Here is a 16,336-nt window from a genome sequence, read left to right on the forward strand (position 1 = left end):
AGAGAGAGAATCTTTCAATCCTGAAGTTTAAAAGGTGAAAAAATTATATTATAAATGTGTGAGATATAATTGGAAAAATATTTAGTTTCTATAAAATTATTACATTATTCTAATATAATTTTTTTAAATAATTAAATGTATTTACTTTAATATAATTTATAATTTATTTTAGTATTTTTATTTTAATATAATTTATTTTAATATTTTTAATTATGTATTTGTTTTAATCAAAATTGTCATTATTTTAATGTTTTTTATTATTATTATCATTTCTTAATTTTTTTATTTGTTACCACTGTTTTTCTCCTCTTTTTCCTATGGTTTTCAATCTTTTATATGCCACAGATTCCCATTTTTGATTATCCTCATGCGAGGGACCCCCATCCTTTTAAAGGGTGAAAAATTTATATTATAAATGTGTGAGATATAATTGGGAAAATATTTAGTTTCTATAAAATTATTTATTATTTATCTATTCTAATCTAACTTTTTTAAAATAATTAAATATATTTATTTTAATTTAATTTATCATTTATTTCAAATCAATTTTATTTATTTATTTAAATATTTTAATTATTTATTTGTTTTAATCAAAATTATTTGTCAAAATCTAAATAAAATTATTATTTATTTTATATTACTTTATTTTAATGTATTTTTTTATCATTTAATCTTTTTTTTTTTTTTTTTTTACCACTGATTTTCTCTTAAAGGGATGGTTCGGAGTAATTTCAACCAAGGGTCCTTTGCACTATGACCTCGAGCCTGTTTGTACTACTGTAGAAGTTTGGTGCCATTCTGGGCATTATTAGTGGGGTAATTTACCAGATACATCATTGGATCTGTTGGCGCCTGCACTAAGCCATCCGGCTGAAACCTCTAAATAAGCTCTAACTTTAATAATGTTCGACCAAGGGAAAAAGGCTTCTGGGGGGTGTTTTGCTCGAGGTCATGGTGCAAAGGACCCTAGGTTGATTTTACTCCGAACCATCCCTTTAATTTCCCCATGGACACCCGTCTCTTGCATCCCTGGACCCCAGTTTTGAATACAAGTCCTACTGATGTTTTTTATTCTAATTGAATTATCTTTCTGCAGCTTGACGGCCATTTTGAACTGGAGCGGAGCGACTCCAAACATCTGTGTCCAGCGCAGACATGAGGGCGAGTACACGATGACAGAAACTTGGCCGACCTCTTCCTTTAGCCACACTCGATCAATCATAACGTGTTTACGTGCTCCAGGTATTGATGATATAAAAGCCCATTAGATCAGCACACAAACTGATTGGGTATAATCCATAATTTCCCTGGAGTGTTGGCCGGACCCTTATCTCATGTACTCGGGCTCTTTAATTGGGTGTCTGACGCTGACAGGCGTAATGACTCGAGGGCCTCGGAGAGGTTTGTGCGAAAAGAAAGAGACAATAAAAAATAAACGTGGGCCGTAACATTAGAGCATGGTCTCTATTATTATCTGTGTTCACTACAGGCTCTTAAGATTAGATGTGCATTACGCTCCCACCCGACGAGCTCTAAAGCCCAGAGTGAGTGTGTGTGAGTGTGTGTGAGTCAGCCAGGCCAGAACACCCCTATTAAACACTTATTCTGGCCCACTGCGTCGGCCATTAGTGTGCGGAAACCTATTAGCGCTGAGATTACAGACGGCGCACACGTCGTTCTGCACCCCCCCCCGTATGGACACCATAATGATCTCATGTACACCCACACACAGTGTGATTTATACATTGTAATATTATTTCTATCATTTATTTAAACCCGTTTTATTTATTTATATTTTGATAATTTATTTTCATCAAATTTTCCATCATTCCTTTATTTTTTATCAATTTCATTTGTATTTTTTATTATTTATTTTCATCAAAATTTTCTTCATTCCTTTATTTTTATTCATTTTATTTAGATTTGTTATTTTATTATTCATTTATTTAAATCTAATCTATTTATTTATTTACATCAAATTTTTATAATTTATTTATTTTGTCTGTTTTAATAAAAAAAAAGTATTTATTTATTTATTTTAATCTTTTTCATTTATTTTGTTTATTATTATTTTTTATTTTTTACATAAAATGTAGAATATAAGTTGCATGGACTACTTTTATTATAATGTAATAGTCTTTTTGGAGCTTGATGGTCGCTCACACCAGTGTTGTGATGTGGAGTGCCCGTGTGAGCCACTGGAGGGCACTCTCTCCCTGCATTGTTTCACCATGGACTCATTATGTTTAACTATGTTTCAGTGGTGTTTGATTATGGGTTATTGAGTTCCTTATATAAGTCTGAGTGATCTCTGTGTCCGGTGCGAAGTCTTGTCACACTGTAAGCGTACATCTCTGAGCATTCTTCCATGTTTGTGTATTCCGTGTTTCTCTGGACTCTTGACCCTTGCCTGCTTCTTGGACTGTGTATGAACCTGTGCTGCCTGCCTCGACCAAAGCCTGTTATCACCACGAGTTACTGGATTGCCCCTTGTTTAACTGTGTGCCGGAGTTTATGTCTGCTTGTGTTTGATGCTGAAATAAAGTGCTGCATATGGATCTGACCGCCTCTGTCCGTACGTTACAGAAGACTTCGCCACTACAGGATCCAGCGGACTTTCAGCATTTATCCACCGTGGCCAAGACCCAAGTTTCCATGCTAGCCTCTCATCATTTACAGCTGACGAGACTAACATCTCTCCTCGAGGAACTTACAAGCTTTACGCAATCTGTGTCTTCGCAGAGCTCAAGCACAGCCACTAATCAAGTCCAAGCTCCCGCTGCACCTGTCCCACCGCAACCCAGTGTGAGTGCTGCATCTAATTATTCTAGTCTGTCATTTCCTGAAAGGTTTAATGGCTCACCTGTGGCGTGTGAAGGATTCCTTCAGCAGTGCAGCTTATATATGAATCATCAGCCCCAGTTTTACACCTCGGATGATGACCGCATTTCTTTCATTTGTTCACTGTTCACTGGAAAGGCTCTGGAGTGGGTAGGCGCGTTCTGGGAACCAGGTCGGATATCGTTCCCTTCTTATGATGTGTTTATCGCCCTATTCAGAGAGGCTTTTGAACTCCCCGCAGGAGAAGAGGATCCCGAGGAACTGCTCTTGTCCTTGCACCGGGGTGGTTCGTATGCGGCGGATTTCTCTCACTCATTCCGAACGCCACTAAAGCCTCATCTCGCCAAGCTGTTCGATCCTCCCTTGATGACCATTAGAGGGGCTTTCAAGTATACAGTTTCTGCCAAACCCATTCTTCGTGTCGGACCCCTCAAGCCCGTATTCCTCACTGGTCTTGTTGAACTTGTTAATCCAGAGACAGCGGGGGTTTCGCCGGCCGAACTGGAGTTTGAGCGCGTGCCAGCTGACTCGAGAGAATCGAGTGCCGAGTCGAGTGAATCAAGTGAGTCCAATGAACTGAATCCCGAGTCCAGTGAGTCGAATCCCGAGTCCAGTGAGTCCAGTGAACTGAATCCCGAGTCCAGTGAACCGAATCCCGAGTTCAGTGAGTCCAGTGAACCGAATCCCGAGTCCAGTGAGTCCAGTGAACTGAATCCCGAGTTCAGTGAACCGAATCCCGAGTCCAGTGAGTCCAGTGAACTGAATCCCGAGTTCAGTGAACCGAATCCCGAGTCCAGTGAGCCCAGTGAACTGAATCCCGAGTCCAGTGAGTTCAGTGAACTGAATCCCGAGTCCAGTGAACCGAATCCCGAGTCCAGTGAGTCCAGTGAACCGAATCCCGAGTTCAGTGAGTCCAGTGAACCGAATCCCGAGTCCAGTGAGTCCAGTGAACTGAATCCCGAGTCCAGTGAACCAAATCCCAAGTCCAGTGAACTGAATCCCGAGTCCAGTGAACCGAATCCCGAGTCAAGTGAATCTAGCCCTGAGTCAAGTGGATCAAGTCCCGAATCAAGTGAATCCAGTGTGGAAAGTGAGTCAAGTTCGGTTGAATTTATGGAGTCAGGTCCAGTTAAGCGAAACGATTATGTTCCCCTGGATCCAGAGTTATCAGTTCCAACAGTGCGCCGTCGCAGGAGGAAGAGGAGGAGGACTCACTCGGCTCGCCAGGCTCCAGTGAGCGTACCTAGACTCCTCGCCCTGTCGGCCCCGCCTCTGCGTCTCGCCCTGCCGGCCCTGCCTCTGCGCCTCGCCTTGCCGGCCCCGCCTCTGCGCCTCGCCCTGCCGGCCCCGCCTCTGCGCCTCGCCCTGCCGGCCCCGCCTCTGCGCCTCGCCCTGCCGGCCCCGCCTCTGCGCCTCGCCCTGCCGGCCCCGCCTCTGCGCCTCGCCCTGCCGGCCCCGCCTCTGCGCCTCGCCCTGCCGGCCCCGCCTCTGCGCCTCGCCCTGCCGGCCCCGCCTCTGCGCCTCGCTCTGCCGGCCCCGCCTCTGCGCCTCACCTCGCCAACGCCTATCAAGCTCTGGGAGCCTTTTCCAGAGGCTGTTTCCAGCCCGGAGGCTATAGCCTTAAATTTCCCCAAGAACTTTTTGGGGGGGGGCAGTAGGTATCCTGTGAGGGCCATGGAGGTGGCGCTGACATGGACCCTGTCTGTGCTATTTCCACTTGAGCTTCTTATGCCGCTAGTCCTGTCTGATCCTGTGCTTCCCATGCCACTGGTTACGTCCAGTCCTGAGTCTGCTCCGTCCTTGTCTCCGCCTAAGTGGGCTTCGTCCTGGCACCTCTCCAAGTGTGCTCAACCCTGGTTTCCGGTCAAGTGTGTTCTACCCTGGTTGCCTACGACACGTGCTTCCCCATGGTCTCTTACCCTGCTCGGGTTTCCAGGCCCTAGGTCTCTCCATGGGTCTGGCCTCCTACCTCTCCACGGGCCTGGCCCTCCATCCCAGCCCCCGTTGACCTCCCCCCAGAGTTTTTAGGAGCGTCTGGAAGCCGCTCCTTTGGGGGGGGGCTATGTGATGTGGAGTGCCCGTGTGAGCCACTGGAGGGCACTCTCTCCCTGCATTGTTTCACCATGGACTCATTATGTTTAACTATGTTTCAGTGGTGTTTGATTATGGGTTATTGAGTTCCTTATATAAGTCTGAGTGATCTCTGTGTCCGGTGCGAAGTCTTGTCACACTGTAAGCGTACATCTCTGAGCATTCTTCCATGTTTGTGTATTCCGTGTTTCTCTGGACTCTTGACCCTTGCCTGCTTCTTGGACTGTGTATGAACCTGTGCTGCCTGCCTCGACCAAAGCCTGTTATCACCACGAGTTACTGGATTGCCCCTTGTTTAACTGTGTGCCGGAGTTTATGTCTGCTTGTGTTTGATGCTGAAATAAAGTGCTGCATATGGATCTGACCGCCTCTGTCCGTACGTTACAAGTGTTATTTTAGTTTTAAAATAGCTATTATTATTTATATTTTAAGTTTTTATGTTTTAGTTTAATTTTTAGTAATTTTGTTTTGTGCTTTTGTCATTTTATTAGTGTTTTGTTTGTATTTTAAATACTGCTATTTAAGTTTAATTTTAATTTTTATTTCAGTTTTAGTTTTTATGTCCAGTAAATAATTTTAAGTTTTTCCAACTAATATGTAAATATTCTTTTTTTTCAGCTTTTTTTTTCTTCATCTAACAGAAATGTTTTTAATAACTTTAGTTTTAATGAAATGATAATAACCCTGACTCACTCATTATCAGCAGCTTTCATTGAACAGATTGTTTCAACTAACTAGAAGCACTAACTAACCTTTAAAATTAATTAGAAATCTAATTCTGAGTGCGAATGTTGGCTTGAGATCTGGAAAACAATCCTGAGACACTTAAGGTCAGTTTTGTTCTCAAACACCCGCAAAACACATCCAACATCTCACCTAAACAAATGAAAGTTTTTCCACGTCTGACGTTTCACGGGGAAAATGAAAACATTCTTTTTGTTATTGACTTGCGCCGTGAATCAATACCGGTTTCTCTTGGTCTCGTGGGCTTTCGTTACGTTCCTGAAACGGCCTCTCCGTCTCCATCACTGTGATTAACAACATCACATCATCTTTAATAATTCAATTTGGAACAAACTTTCCATCTCCCTCTCCAGCTGTTAACAGGTACACACACACACACACACACACACACACACACACACACACACACACAGTCTCTATCGATCTGACGCAGCCCATATATGTGTGTTATTATTAGTAAGTGCTGTTTGTCTCTGAGCTGATGGTGAAACACTGTTAAAACTGTTTTCATGGGTCATTTTTTTAAGGGCTTCACTGAGTCTCTTTTAAACCCTTAAAATAAAATAAAATAGTATCTTTAAAATTGACCAATTATGCTTTTTCTCCATGTTCATCTCTCTTTAGTCTGTAATGTCGCTGTTTGAGCATGAAAAAGAGAGTTATTCTCTATATCAGTGTCTGTTTCTGAACTCCTGAAACGCCTCCATTGTAGTCTTGAGTTTCTTCCGGGAACGAACACGTCACAATATTCCTCATTTAAATAATTAATGCGCAGAATAAAGGGGCGGGGCCTGGTTGAGTTAGTTAGTAGTGTGTTAAACTGGTGGTTATGGTAAGAGGCGGGACATTTCCCAAACACACTCGAAGCGCTCGACCAATCACAACACACCGCTCCAGCGACCAATCAGAGCACAGTGTGCTTTTCAGAAGGAGGGGCGTCACAGAGACAGGAAGTAAACAGAGCGTTACTGACAGACTGGGAAGAGAGGAGCCGCAACAATGGAGAATATGAGGAGAATAATCAACATTCAAGCAGGAAAACCTGTTCAATTATTTCTTACTCTCATCACTTGTTTCTCACAGACAGCACTGAGATTATCATGTGTCTCGAGATTAATTTTTATGTTAATGTTTCAAACGGTGATGCTTCTGGCCTTCTACTTTTGGATCATTTTCTCCTGGTATCTGTGTTTTTTGTTTTTTTTTTAGCAAAATTGATGCGTGTTCATTAACAGCCATTGAGTCACTCAATCTGTCAATCACTCCACATACCTCACTGCTTCTTTTCTTTCAGTCTCGGGTGACTTCATACTGAGAGACAATCATCTCACTTCATTAGACAAACACAAACAACCCAGCACTCCCACAGGGATTGGGAAGGAGTCGCAGACAAACAGAAAAACAGAGAGAGAGAGAGTGAGACGAATGCAGTGCAACCCCGCATCTGATCATGTCCAGAGATCAATAATCTCCCGCTCCGAATGCTTACGACACTTTAGACTTTACAACAGGGTGAGCCAATCGCATGGTGCATGCTGGGAAAAGCAGTTTCATGGATTAACTGATCATTATTTTCAGTCAGTCTATCGCTCTTGGGGGAGAAAACAGCCAATCAGAGGCTTGCAGAGCCAGAATCAGACTATTAAAACTATAATGACTTTCACCATAACAGAAAAATGGACGATTGGGTCTAAATGACCCGCAACAGCATTAGTTCTGCTGGACCTGCATCCATCTATCGGTCAAACTATCTGAAAGATCTCAGATAAACAGAAAACTTGATTGCCTTTGATTACCAAGATAAACTCAAAAACGCTTGTTTAACCCTTGTGCATCCTTGAGGACATTTTTGTCCTTTTCAGTTTTGTTTTTTTGATCACTTTGCCTGTGTTAATGCTAACTGCATAAAATTTGGCACGGGTGTGTATTTTTTATTGGAATTTTACTATTTCATCATCATTTTCTTTAAAAAATCAATTTTGCACTAGTTACACAAAATACTTCCTCTCAGGACCTTAAGGACAAAAATGTCCCCATTGAAATCCATTAAAACTGCATTTTTTAATCCCTGTGCCGTTTAACTATAAAATGATGCAATCTTTTTTAATAGGCTTTCATTCTGTTGGCAAGGCTTCAAAATTGACATTTTTACCATTTTTTTATCAGATGGTGCCATTTTTTCAGGTTAGGCCTATAAAGCAAATACTCGCTTTATTCCTGTTTTCTGCTTCGGCATATTATAGAGCCAACTGGATAAATTATGCAACGATAATTGTGTGGGCTTGTTGGTATGGATGTCTAAGTGTGGTTGGTATGTGTGTTATAAAAAAAAATGTGTTTGTGTGCATGTGTGTGCTTGTAATATTTGAGAGAGAAAAACTCAACTGCAAATCGAAAATTCAATCACTGTGTTCACCAGTGGAGTTTTGCTGGCATCCAATGGGGAAAGTCTGGTACTGCGCCCAAACAAAATCTTACTGAAAGCTCATTTTTTGAGATATCATCCTCAAATTCGGAACACAACCTGTTTAGATTTATGGCTTTGAATTTATATCAGTTTTAGACTTCCAAATGTTTCATAACATATATATTTTATATAAAATATTGATTATAATGTTCATAAATATTTTTCATAAACTTAAACTTCTATAACATTTTTTTGGTTGCACTTTTTTTCAATTTTTTCACTTCAACAACAATCTGCCAAGGGTCTTCTTTAAAATGAGACCAAACTTAAGTATTTGCTCCCAAGCATAACATTTTTATGAGAGTTTTTTGACTTGGACATTTTTGTCCCTTTTGGACCTATGAGTAAGTTTTTTTTTTTTTATGTTAACTGCATTAATTTTGGCACAGGTGTCTATTTTTATTGTAATTTTACTATTTCACCCCCATTTCATTTGAAAAAAAAAATGTTGCACTAGTTACACAAAATACTTATATATATTTTATATAAAATATTGATTATAATGTTCATAAATATTTTTCATAAACTTAAACTTCTATAAAAAAATTTGGTTGCACGTTTTTCACTTTTTTCACTTCAACAACAATCTGCCAAGGGTCTTCTTTAAAATGAGACCAAACTTAAGTTTTTGCTCCCAAGCATAACATTTTTATGAGAGTTTTTTGACTTGGACATTTCTGTCCCTTTTGGACCTATGAGTAAGTTTTTGTTTTTTGTTACTGTTAACTGCATGAATTTTGAGCTATTATAGAGCCAGTTGGATAAATTATGCAATGATAATTGTGTGGGTGTGTTGGTATGGATGTCAGAGTGTGGTTGGTATGTGTGTTATAAAAAAAAAAGTGTTTGTGTGCATGTGTGTGTTTGTAGTATTGAGAGAGAAAAACTCAACTGCAAATAACAAAGCCAATCACCGTGTGACTAGAGGAGTTTTGCTGGGATCCAATGGGGACAGTTTGGTACTGCGCCCAAACAAAATCTTACTGAAAGCTCATTTTTTGAGATATCATCCTCAAATTTGGAGCACAACTTATTTAGATTTATGGCTTTGATTTTCTAGCCGTTTTAGAGTTCAACTTGTTTCATAAAATATATATTTTATATAAAATAATATTCATAAATAATTTTCATAAACTTAAACCTATATAACTTTTTTTTGGATTTACTTATAAAAAAAAATTCACTTCAGCAATAATCTGGCAAGGGTATGCTTTAAAATGATACCAAAGTTAAGTTCTGCCCTAAACGGAAATTCACTTCTTGTCTTTGCAAAATATTTGTCGTCGCTAATCTGACGCAAAACTTGCGGTAACATACGAATCCGTTTAATCTACTTGGAAAAACAATTTCAGAGTCAGTCGGAATAAATTCAAATGTAACAATTCATTATGTCAGGTAAATGTATCATGCCAATTTCATAATCAGTTTAAAGATAATAAATACAAAACATCAAATGCTCTGGAATAAAGAGAGAAGATGCGAACCTGACTTTAGAAAATACATGAAGCGAAGTGTTTTGCATACACTCAGCATCACGGTCTAATTTGAGTTACAAATCGCCCCGAGCCTCTTGTTGCAATTCATTATACACCCAGACCAAGACAGAAACTTCTTTCACATGGAAACATTTGCTAACAATGGGAATTAGCATTCAGAGTTTACACCTTCTGAGAGCTGGAGGACATTTGCCTGGAAGACACACCCTCCTCTGTGTGCGAGCTATCTCTAAACTCTTGAAAACTTCATTACCTTTTGTTTTACTTCTTTGGGAATGAGACCTTTGTACCAGACATTTCAAACGATACCAAACATGTATAATTACTTATTGTACACATTTAACATTGCATAGGTTTTCAGTGAGTTTTAGGTGAGGAGGAGCAGAGATGGGATAGCACCCGCCTTACAATGAAAAGCTAATAATTAATTAAATCACATAAATGAAGAATTACAATACATAGATCAAAGGGAGTCTAAAAGTCCAAAAGAAATGAATACTTTATATAAAAAAATGAAATTAACACTTTTATTCAGCAAGAACAAAACATTAAATTGATCAAAAGCAACAGTTAAAACTTAAGATTTATATTTCTTATGAACTCTAGTTCATCAAAGAATCCTGTTTCAACACTGATAATAATCATAAATGTTTCTTGAGCATCAAATCATCATATTAGAGTGATTTCTGAAGGATCATGTGACACTGAAGACTGGAGTAATGGAGTAAAAGGAATAAATTACACTTTAATAACAGCTGTTTTACATTCTAATAGTATTTCACTGTTTTTACTATATTTTTGATCAAATAAATGCAGCCTTGTTGAGCAAAAGAGACTTCTTTCAAAATACTCAAAACTAAGAATAAAACTTGTGTAACGGTGCTTGTTTCGTAACACAGTTACATCATCATTTGGTCAATCAAGTCAATAGAATCAGAAAGCGGTCCGTATATTCCCCTACCGAGCACCAGGGATCATCGAGTGTGTGTGTGTGTGTGTGTGTGTGTGTGTGTGTTTCCATGGAACACCCTCCTGAGAATCTGAACTCTCTCTCTCTCTCTCTGTGTGTGTGTGTGTGTTCCTAACACAAGCAGGGCTGTTATTCTCCATCGGCCTCCTGCACCTTAGCGACCCAACGTATGAGAAAGCGGCCTCAAGCTGCTCGGATGAAAAGAGGGAATCGAACAGAAGAGAGAGAAATTGTACAACCCACCCCCCCGGACCTCTACCCAGCATGCTTTTGTGAGCGGATGTCTATATAACCACCAGTTCCCACACAGCCAACCAGACTCACGGGAGATTAATCTCCACTGACAACGTCGGCTGATCCCAGAGCAGTTTCCCTATCTCTTTCATTAGCGCCTCGCTATGTGCTGAACATGAAGATGTTTCAGGTTAAGCTCAAGCATCGACAGCATATTCTCATTACAGAATCAAACAATATTGACTAAACGCACGTTCACAACAAGAACGATAACCATAAAGATAATTAGCGTTCACACAAACACACGATAACGTTGTTTATTATAACCATCTCCTGCGAGAAATGTCGCCTGTCGCTTTAAATGCTTGAGCTCTTTAACGCACGATGGATTCTGATTGGCTGTTAATGTTTTTATTGGTTCTGAAAGTGATTCCATTGATATTGTTCCTCTGTGTAATTAGTGTTATTGCTGTGGTGTTTACTTTGCTACTCTTTAATATATAAAACGATTTCTTAAACGAAATCTTTATTATTATAGTTATCTCCTCGGTGTAAAAGGACCTGCACTGCATCTTATTTTTTGTATCCTTTTTTCATTACTTTTGAATACATTTTAAATAAATGTTTTATATTTTTTTATATAAAAAAAATTAAAACAACTTTGCTTTTATTGATAATTCATAAATGTTTCTTGATCATCAAATCATCATATTAGAGTGATTTCTGAAGGATCATGTGACACTAAAGACTGGAGTAATGATGCTGAAAATTCAGCTTTGATCTCAGGAATAAATTTCTGTTTATCTGTTTATTAATGTTTTTCTACACCTCCGCGTTACATGCTATGAGTTAGACAGACGTCAGTCACAGAGCAGCGCAAACGAAACCACCCTTTACGGTTCCTCCTGAACCAAAACAACCAGCTTATGCTGCGTTCACGCCATAACTACTGTCATTTGGAAGAGATGGAAACCTGTGGCGTTATAATCAGAGCAGTTTGAGACTCGAATGGCAACACAATCAACGGCGAAATGGATCTGCAGCAGTCAGGTGGTACAGGTCAGACATCTTTAAGTTGTTTATGTTCATTATTATTGTAATGTTACGTGCTTTGAGACATGATGAGGTAGTTTAATGCCGTCTCATGACGGTTTTGCTTGCTCCTTGCTGTACGCGTTCATGTGTTTTGAAGGAGGCTTGGCTTTGGAGACGCTCTGAAAGGAGGGTGCAATCTCATGCTTTCAAAGCTAACTCGCTATTGCTAGCCTCTCTGAAAATTGCCTACCCTACCTTCAACTAGACACTGCATGAACGTGTTTTTCCATTCCACTGCGCTGCTTTTCCATTGTTTTTCTATGTAAACACACAGTAGATGGACGTCTTTTCCAGTGTCTCACTCATGACACAGCATAGTAAAAATTTTCCACTTTTAAAAAACTACTTTTTCGTTCTCCACTAAGCGTTTTTGAGATCGGTAAGATTTGTAATGTTTTTAAAAGAAGTCTCTTATGCTCACCAAGGCTGCATTTATTTAATTAAAAATAAAACAATACAACAATATAACAATATTGTTTAATATTATAACAATTTAAAATAATTGTTTTCTATTTGAATATATTTTAAAATGTAATGTATTATTTTTCAGCATCATTACTCTTCAGTGTCACATGATTCTTCAGAAATAATTCTTAATATGCTAATTTGATGCTAAAAAAAAAAAACACATTATTATTATCAATCTGGAAAATAGTTGCGTACAATTTTTTTCAAGATTTTTTGATGAATAGAAAGTTCTATTTCATTTATTTGAAATAGAATATTTACTGTAACTTTTGATCAACTGAATGCATCCTTGCTGAATAAAAGTATTGATTTCTTTTAAACAGGTTCTGTGTGTGAACCGGCTCTATATTATTATATATTATACTTATATTTACCCTCCTGTCCAGCAAAAACAGATCCACTTGAATGTCGGAACATTTCTGCCGGCGGAGTTCTCGCCACCTTTTGAACGCTTTTCCGATGTAAATTCGAGACTTTGGGTTCCTTCTCTTTTTCCTTTTCCCTATTCTTTGTTATTTGTTCATCGGAACGTCATCTCTTTGGTCGTGTGTCGGTCATATCAAAATTCTCAAGAATATACAATTTTAATGTTAGTCCTTGTCTAGGACATCTCTCCTCTAGCTAACTTCCCTCTTCATGCTTCTCTCTCCTCCACCCCCCACACCCCCCTTCATGTGCACGCGCACCAACCCCCCAACCCCCACCCCCAAATCATTCTTGTCGGTTATTGGCTGTTTGTTATGTTTCGTGGTCCAGGCTGGGCCAGTTTGTTTTTGTTGCCGTTTGTGGAGCCTAGGCTGTCTACAGAGACCGCGTTTTTTTACAGTGTGTTCAGGGGACGGGCAGCCAGTGGATAGTGAGGAGATGTTTGCTGGATGTGACAAAAAATGTTTTGGCCTAAAAAACGCGTGACATCGCTTAGAGCACCTTTAATTAAAAATAAAACAAAAAACAGTAATATTGTTAAATATTATGACAATTTAAAATAACTGTTTTCTATTTGAATATATTTTAAGATTTAATTTATTCCTGTGATGCAAAGCTGAATTCTCAGCATCATTACTCTTCAGTGTCACATGATTCTTCAGAAATAATTCTTAATATGCTAATTTGATTTAAAAAAAAATATAGATATATATATATATATATATATATATATATATATATATATATATCTTGAAAACAGTTGTGTACAGTTTTTTTCAGGATTCTTTGATGAATAGAAAGTTCTATTTCATTTATTTGAAATAGAATATTTACTGTAACTTTTGATCAACTGAATGCATCCTTGCTGAATAAAAGTATTGATTTCTTTTAAACAGGTTCTGTGTGTGAACCGGCTCAAGCATGTCCGCCTAGCACGTTTACATAGAAAAACAATGGAAAAGCAGCGCAGTGAAATGGAAAAAACGAGTTCTGTGCGAACGGCCGCATGAGTCACAACTTGCATTAAACTCGGGCTGAAAAAGAGAGATGACGGTGTGTGTGTGTGGCTGGTGGCTGTTCATCTGAACAGGACTCGTTCTGATAGGTTAACCGATAACTATGGCAACAGCAGTGGCGTTGAGGCCCGATGCTCAAAGCTCACGGGTCGCACGGCACCCCGCTTATTCTCATTCCAGTCAGGAGCGACCCACTTCACACACCACCCTGGGAAAAAACGGCCTCTCTAAAACACACACACACACACACACAGATGCCCCATACGTGGAAGTCTGAATGTAGACGATACACCCCCACACACACACACACACGAGGTGCTTTCAAAAGGCAACAGAAAACAGCACACGTAAGCCGCTGAGATTTCCAGAGGTTTTCACCTGTCACTGTAGAGAAGGGAGGAGCATGAGATGTGTGTTGATAAGGAGGAAGGTAAAACACTCTTCGTTTAGCTCTGTATACTCTCTCTCTCTCTCTCTCTCTCTCTCTCTCTCTCTGTCTCTCTCTCTCCTGTCGTCCCAGAGGGGATGTACAGACACACAGATTTGGGCCGGACAGATAAAAATGTGGACCACAGCAAACCCTGTTAAAATGCTTTTCCAAGGAAACGCTTTGAAGTTTAAACAGGAAATGCACGCTTTCCTGAATAAGAATGTCATTCGCTTCATCCCATCTGACACGTAAAAGAAAAAAGAAAAACACGGAAAACTTTAAAGGTGAATCTCGTGGAACGTCTCGTATTTCACACCAAAATCAAGATGGGAAAATAGATTTTATTTTGCAGTTAAAGAAAATAAACATTTCTAAGTATCATCAGCTATTCCCAAATTAACATTGTGTATTTTTTAGATTATATATTAAAAAAAAAAACATTTAAATGTTTACAATTTCAATTTAAAACAAAACTGAAACTCAATACAGTAATTAGAATCTAATGAAAATCAACATTCAGAATAACGATACATTTAACGATAAAGAAAATGCCTTTTAGCATCAAACTTTTTTTTTTACTGTAATACAAAAATACAATATTACAGTAATTAGAAAAAAGAAAATGCCTTTTGTGGATCAATCACTTTTTTTAAACAATTATTTCCAAATAATAATAATAATTTAATAATTTAATTATTTAATAATAAATAATTAAAAATAAACTACAAAACGAGAGCTTTTTACTGTAATACAAAATATTACAGTAATTAGAATCTAATGAGAATCAACATTCAGATTAAGGATAAGCTTAGTTTAATACTATAAAACACGCATTTATTTTCTTAATGCGAAATAAAATATTCTTTTGGTTTTGAGGCGAAAAAATGTCACCTGAGATTTAATTGAATTCAATTCCAGTTTATCTGTCCAGCGCTTTTCACAATAAATTTAGTTTCAGAAAATGTATCAAAATATAATTTAAGAGGTATTCAGTTATCAGATGAATGTGTCAAATTAATGTCCATATGGCAATGATATACATATAGTACGTTACAATATGTGCTTATAGCTATCGTCACATATTGATGCGGATTACTAGTGCTCGTGATAATTACAATATGAGGATAATATTTGATAGTTTTGCACGTCCATCCAGATTCCACATATAACTTTTAGTCACTCTCTCCGCAGAAACACTCCGACTTGCATTATTGTTTTATTCCGTCAGACTCCGGGATCACCAACACCTGCTGACCTCAGTGTTCCCGACACAGGGAGAGATTTCAGGAGGTTTAAACCCTGACAAGAGACGGCGGTCGCTGAGCGCACGAAGGCCTCAAACAGCAGAAAAACAGCAGTTATCTCATCCTCCGCCGTACTTCAGGAATAACGAGAGAGAGACGCAGGATCTGAGGTGGCATTTGCTCGAGCGTTTAAAAAGAAAAATCTCGTTTTGCTTTAAACAAGTCCTGAATTCACACTACAGCAGCTCTGAGCATCAAGACGGAGGTTTAGAGTTACGTACCTGTAGTCTGAGGAATAGTTTGGGGTTTCTGTTCTTAATTCCACCTTTTCCCCTCTTTGTTTTTCTTTTTAACCTCCTCTCTCTCTCTCTTTATCGTTCTATTTCCACTAGAGCCGTGCTAATGGTATCTGTGAGAGCGACAGACTGAATGCATATATGTGTGTGTGTGTGTGTGTGTGTGTGTGTGTGTGGAGGGAGGGATTGTTTGTGTTTTTGCTGCGAGCTGAAAGCCCAACTGACTCGTGATCACACACTCATTAACACAAGGTCATTTCAGGGACGAGTTAGAGAGAGAGAAGGAGCTAAAGAAAGTCTGTCAGTCAGAGAGAAAGAAAGGATAAAAGTATGAAAGGAAACAGAATAAATTCTGTCTGGTGCGTGAAATTAAACCCCACCGTCTTTCACTCACTGAAGTTTCCCTCGACACACTACGGTAAAGTGATATTGAGGTAATGAGATGCGGTAATGCGTAAAACACCGTGTCTTTCTGACTGTACGTCGTCGCTGTGCTGAGAAGATTGTCTGGTGCAAAC

At 38.9% G+C, this 16,336-nt stretch overlaps 1 protein-coding gene across 6 annotated transcripts in view; it reads right to left on the reverse strand.

Annotated features, from left to right (window-relative positions):
- ptn (pleiotrophin) overlaps positions 1-16,336 on the reverse strand; it is a 68,698-nt gene that overhangs the window by 32,996 nt on the left and 19,366 nt on the right. Inside the window, exon 1 of one of the 6 annotated variants that reach the window (XM_081364120.1) lies at positions 15,804-15,944. The exons of the other annotated variants lie outside the window; for them this stretch is intronic. The gene's annotated coding sequence lies outside the window, so the exon portion shown is untranslated. Of the gene's footprint in view, positions 1-15,803; positions 15,945-16,336 lie in introns of those variants that run through there. 6 annotated transcript variants of the gene reach the window in all.

This window comes from Scardinius erythrophthalmus (assembly GCF_964197995.2).
Source record: "Scardinius erythrophthalmus genome assembly, chromosome: 4".
Taxonomy (NCBI): Eukaryota; Metazoa; Chordata; class Actinopteri; order Cypriniformes; family Leuciscidae; genus Scardinius; species Scardinius erythrophthalmus.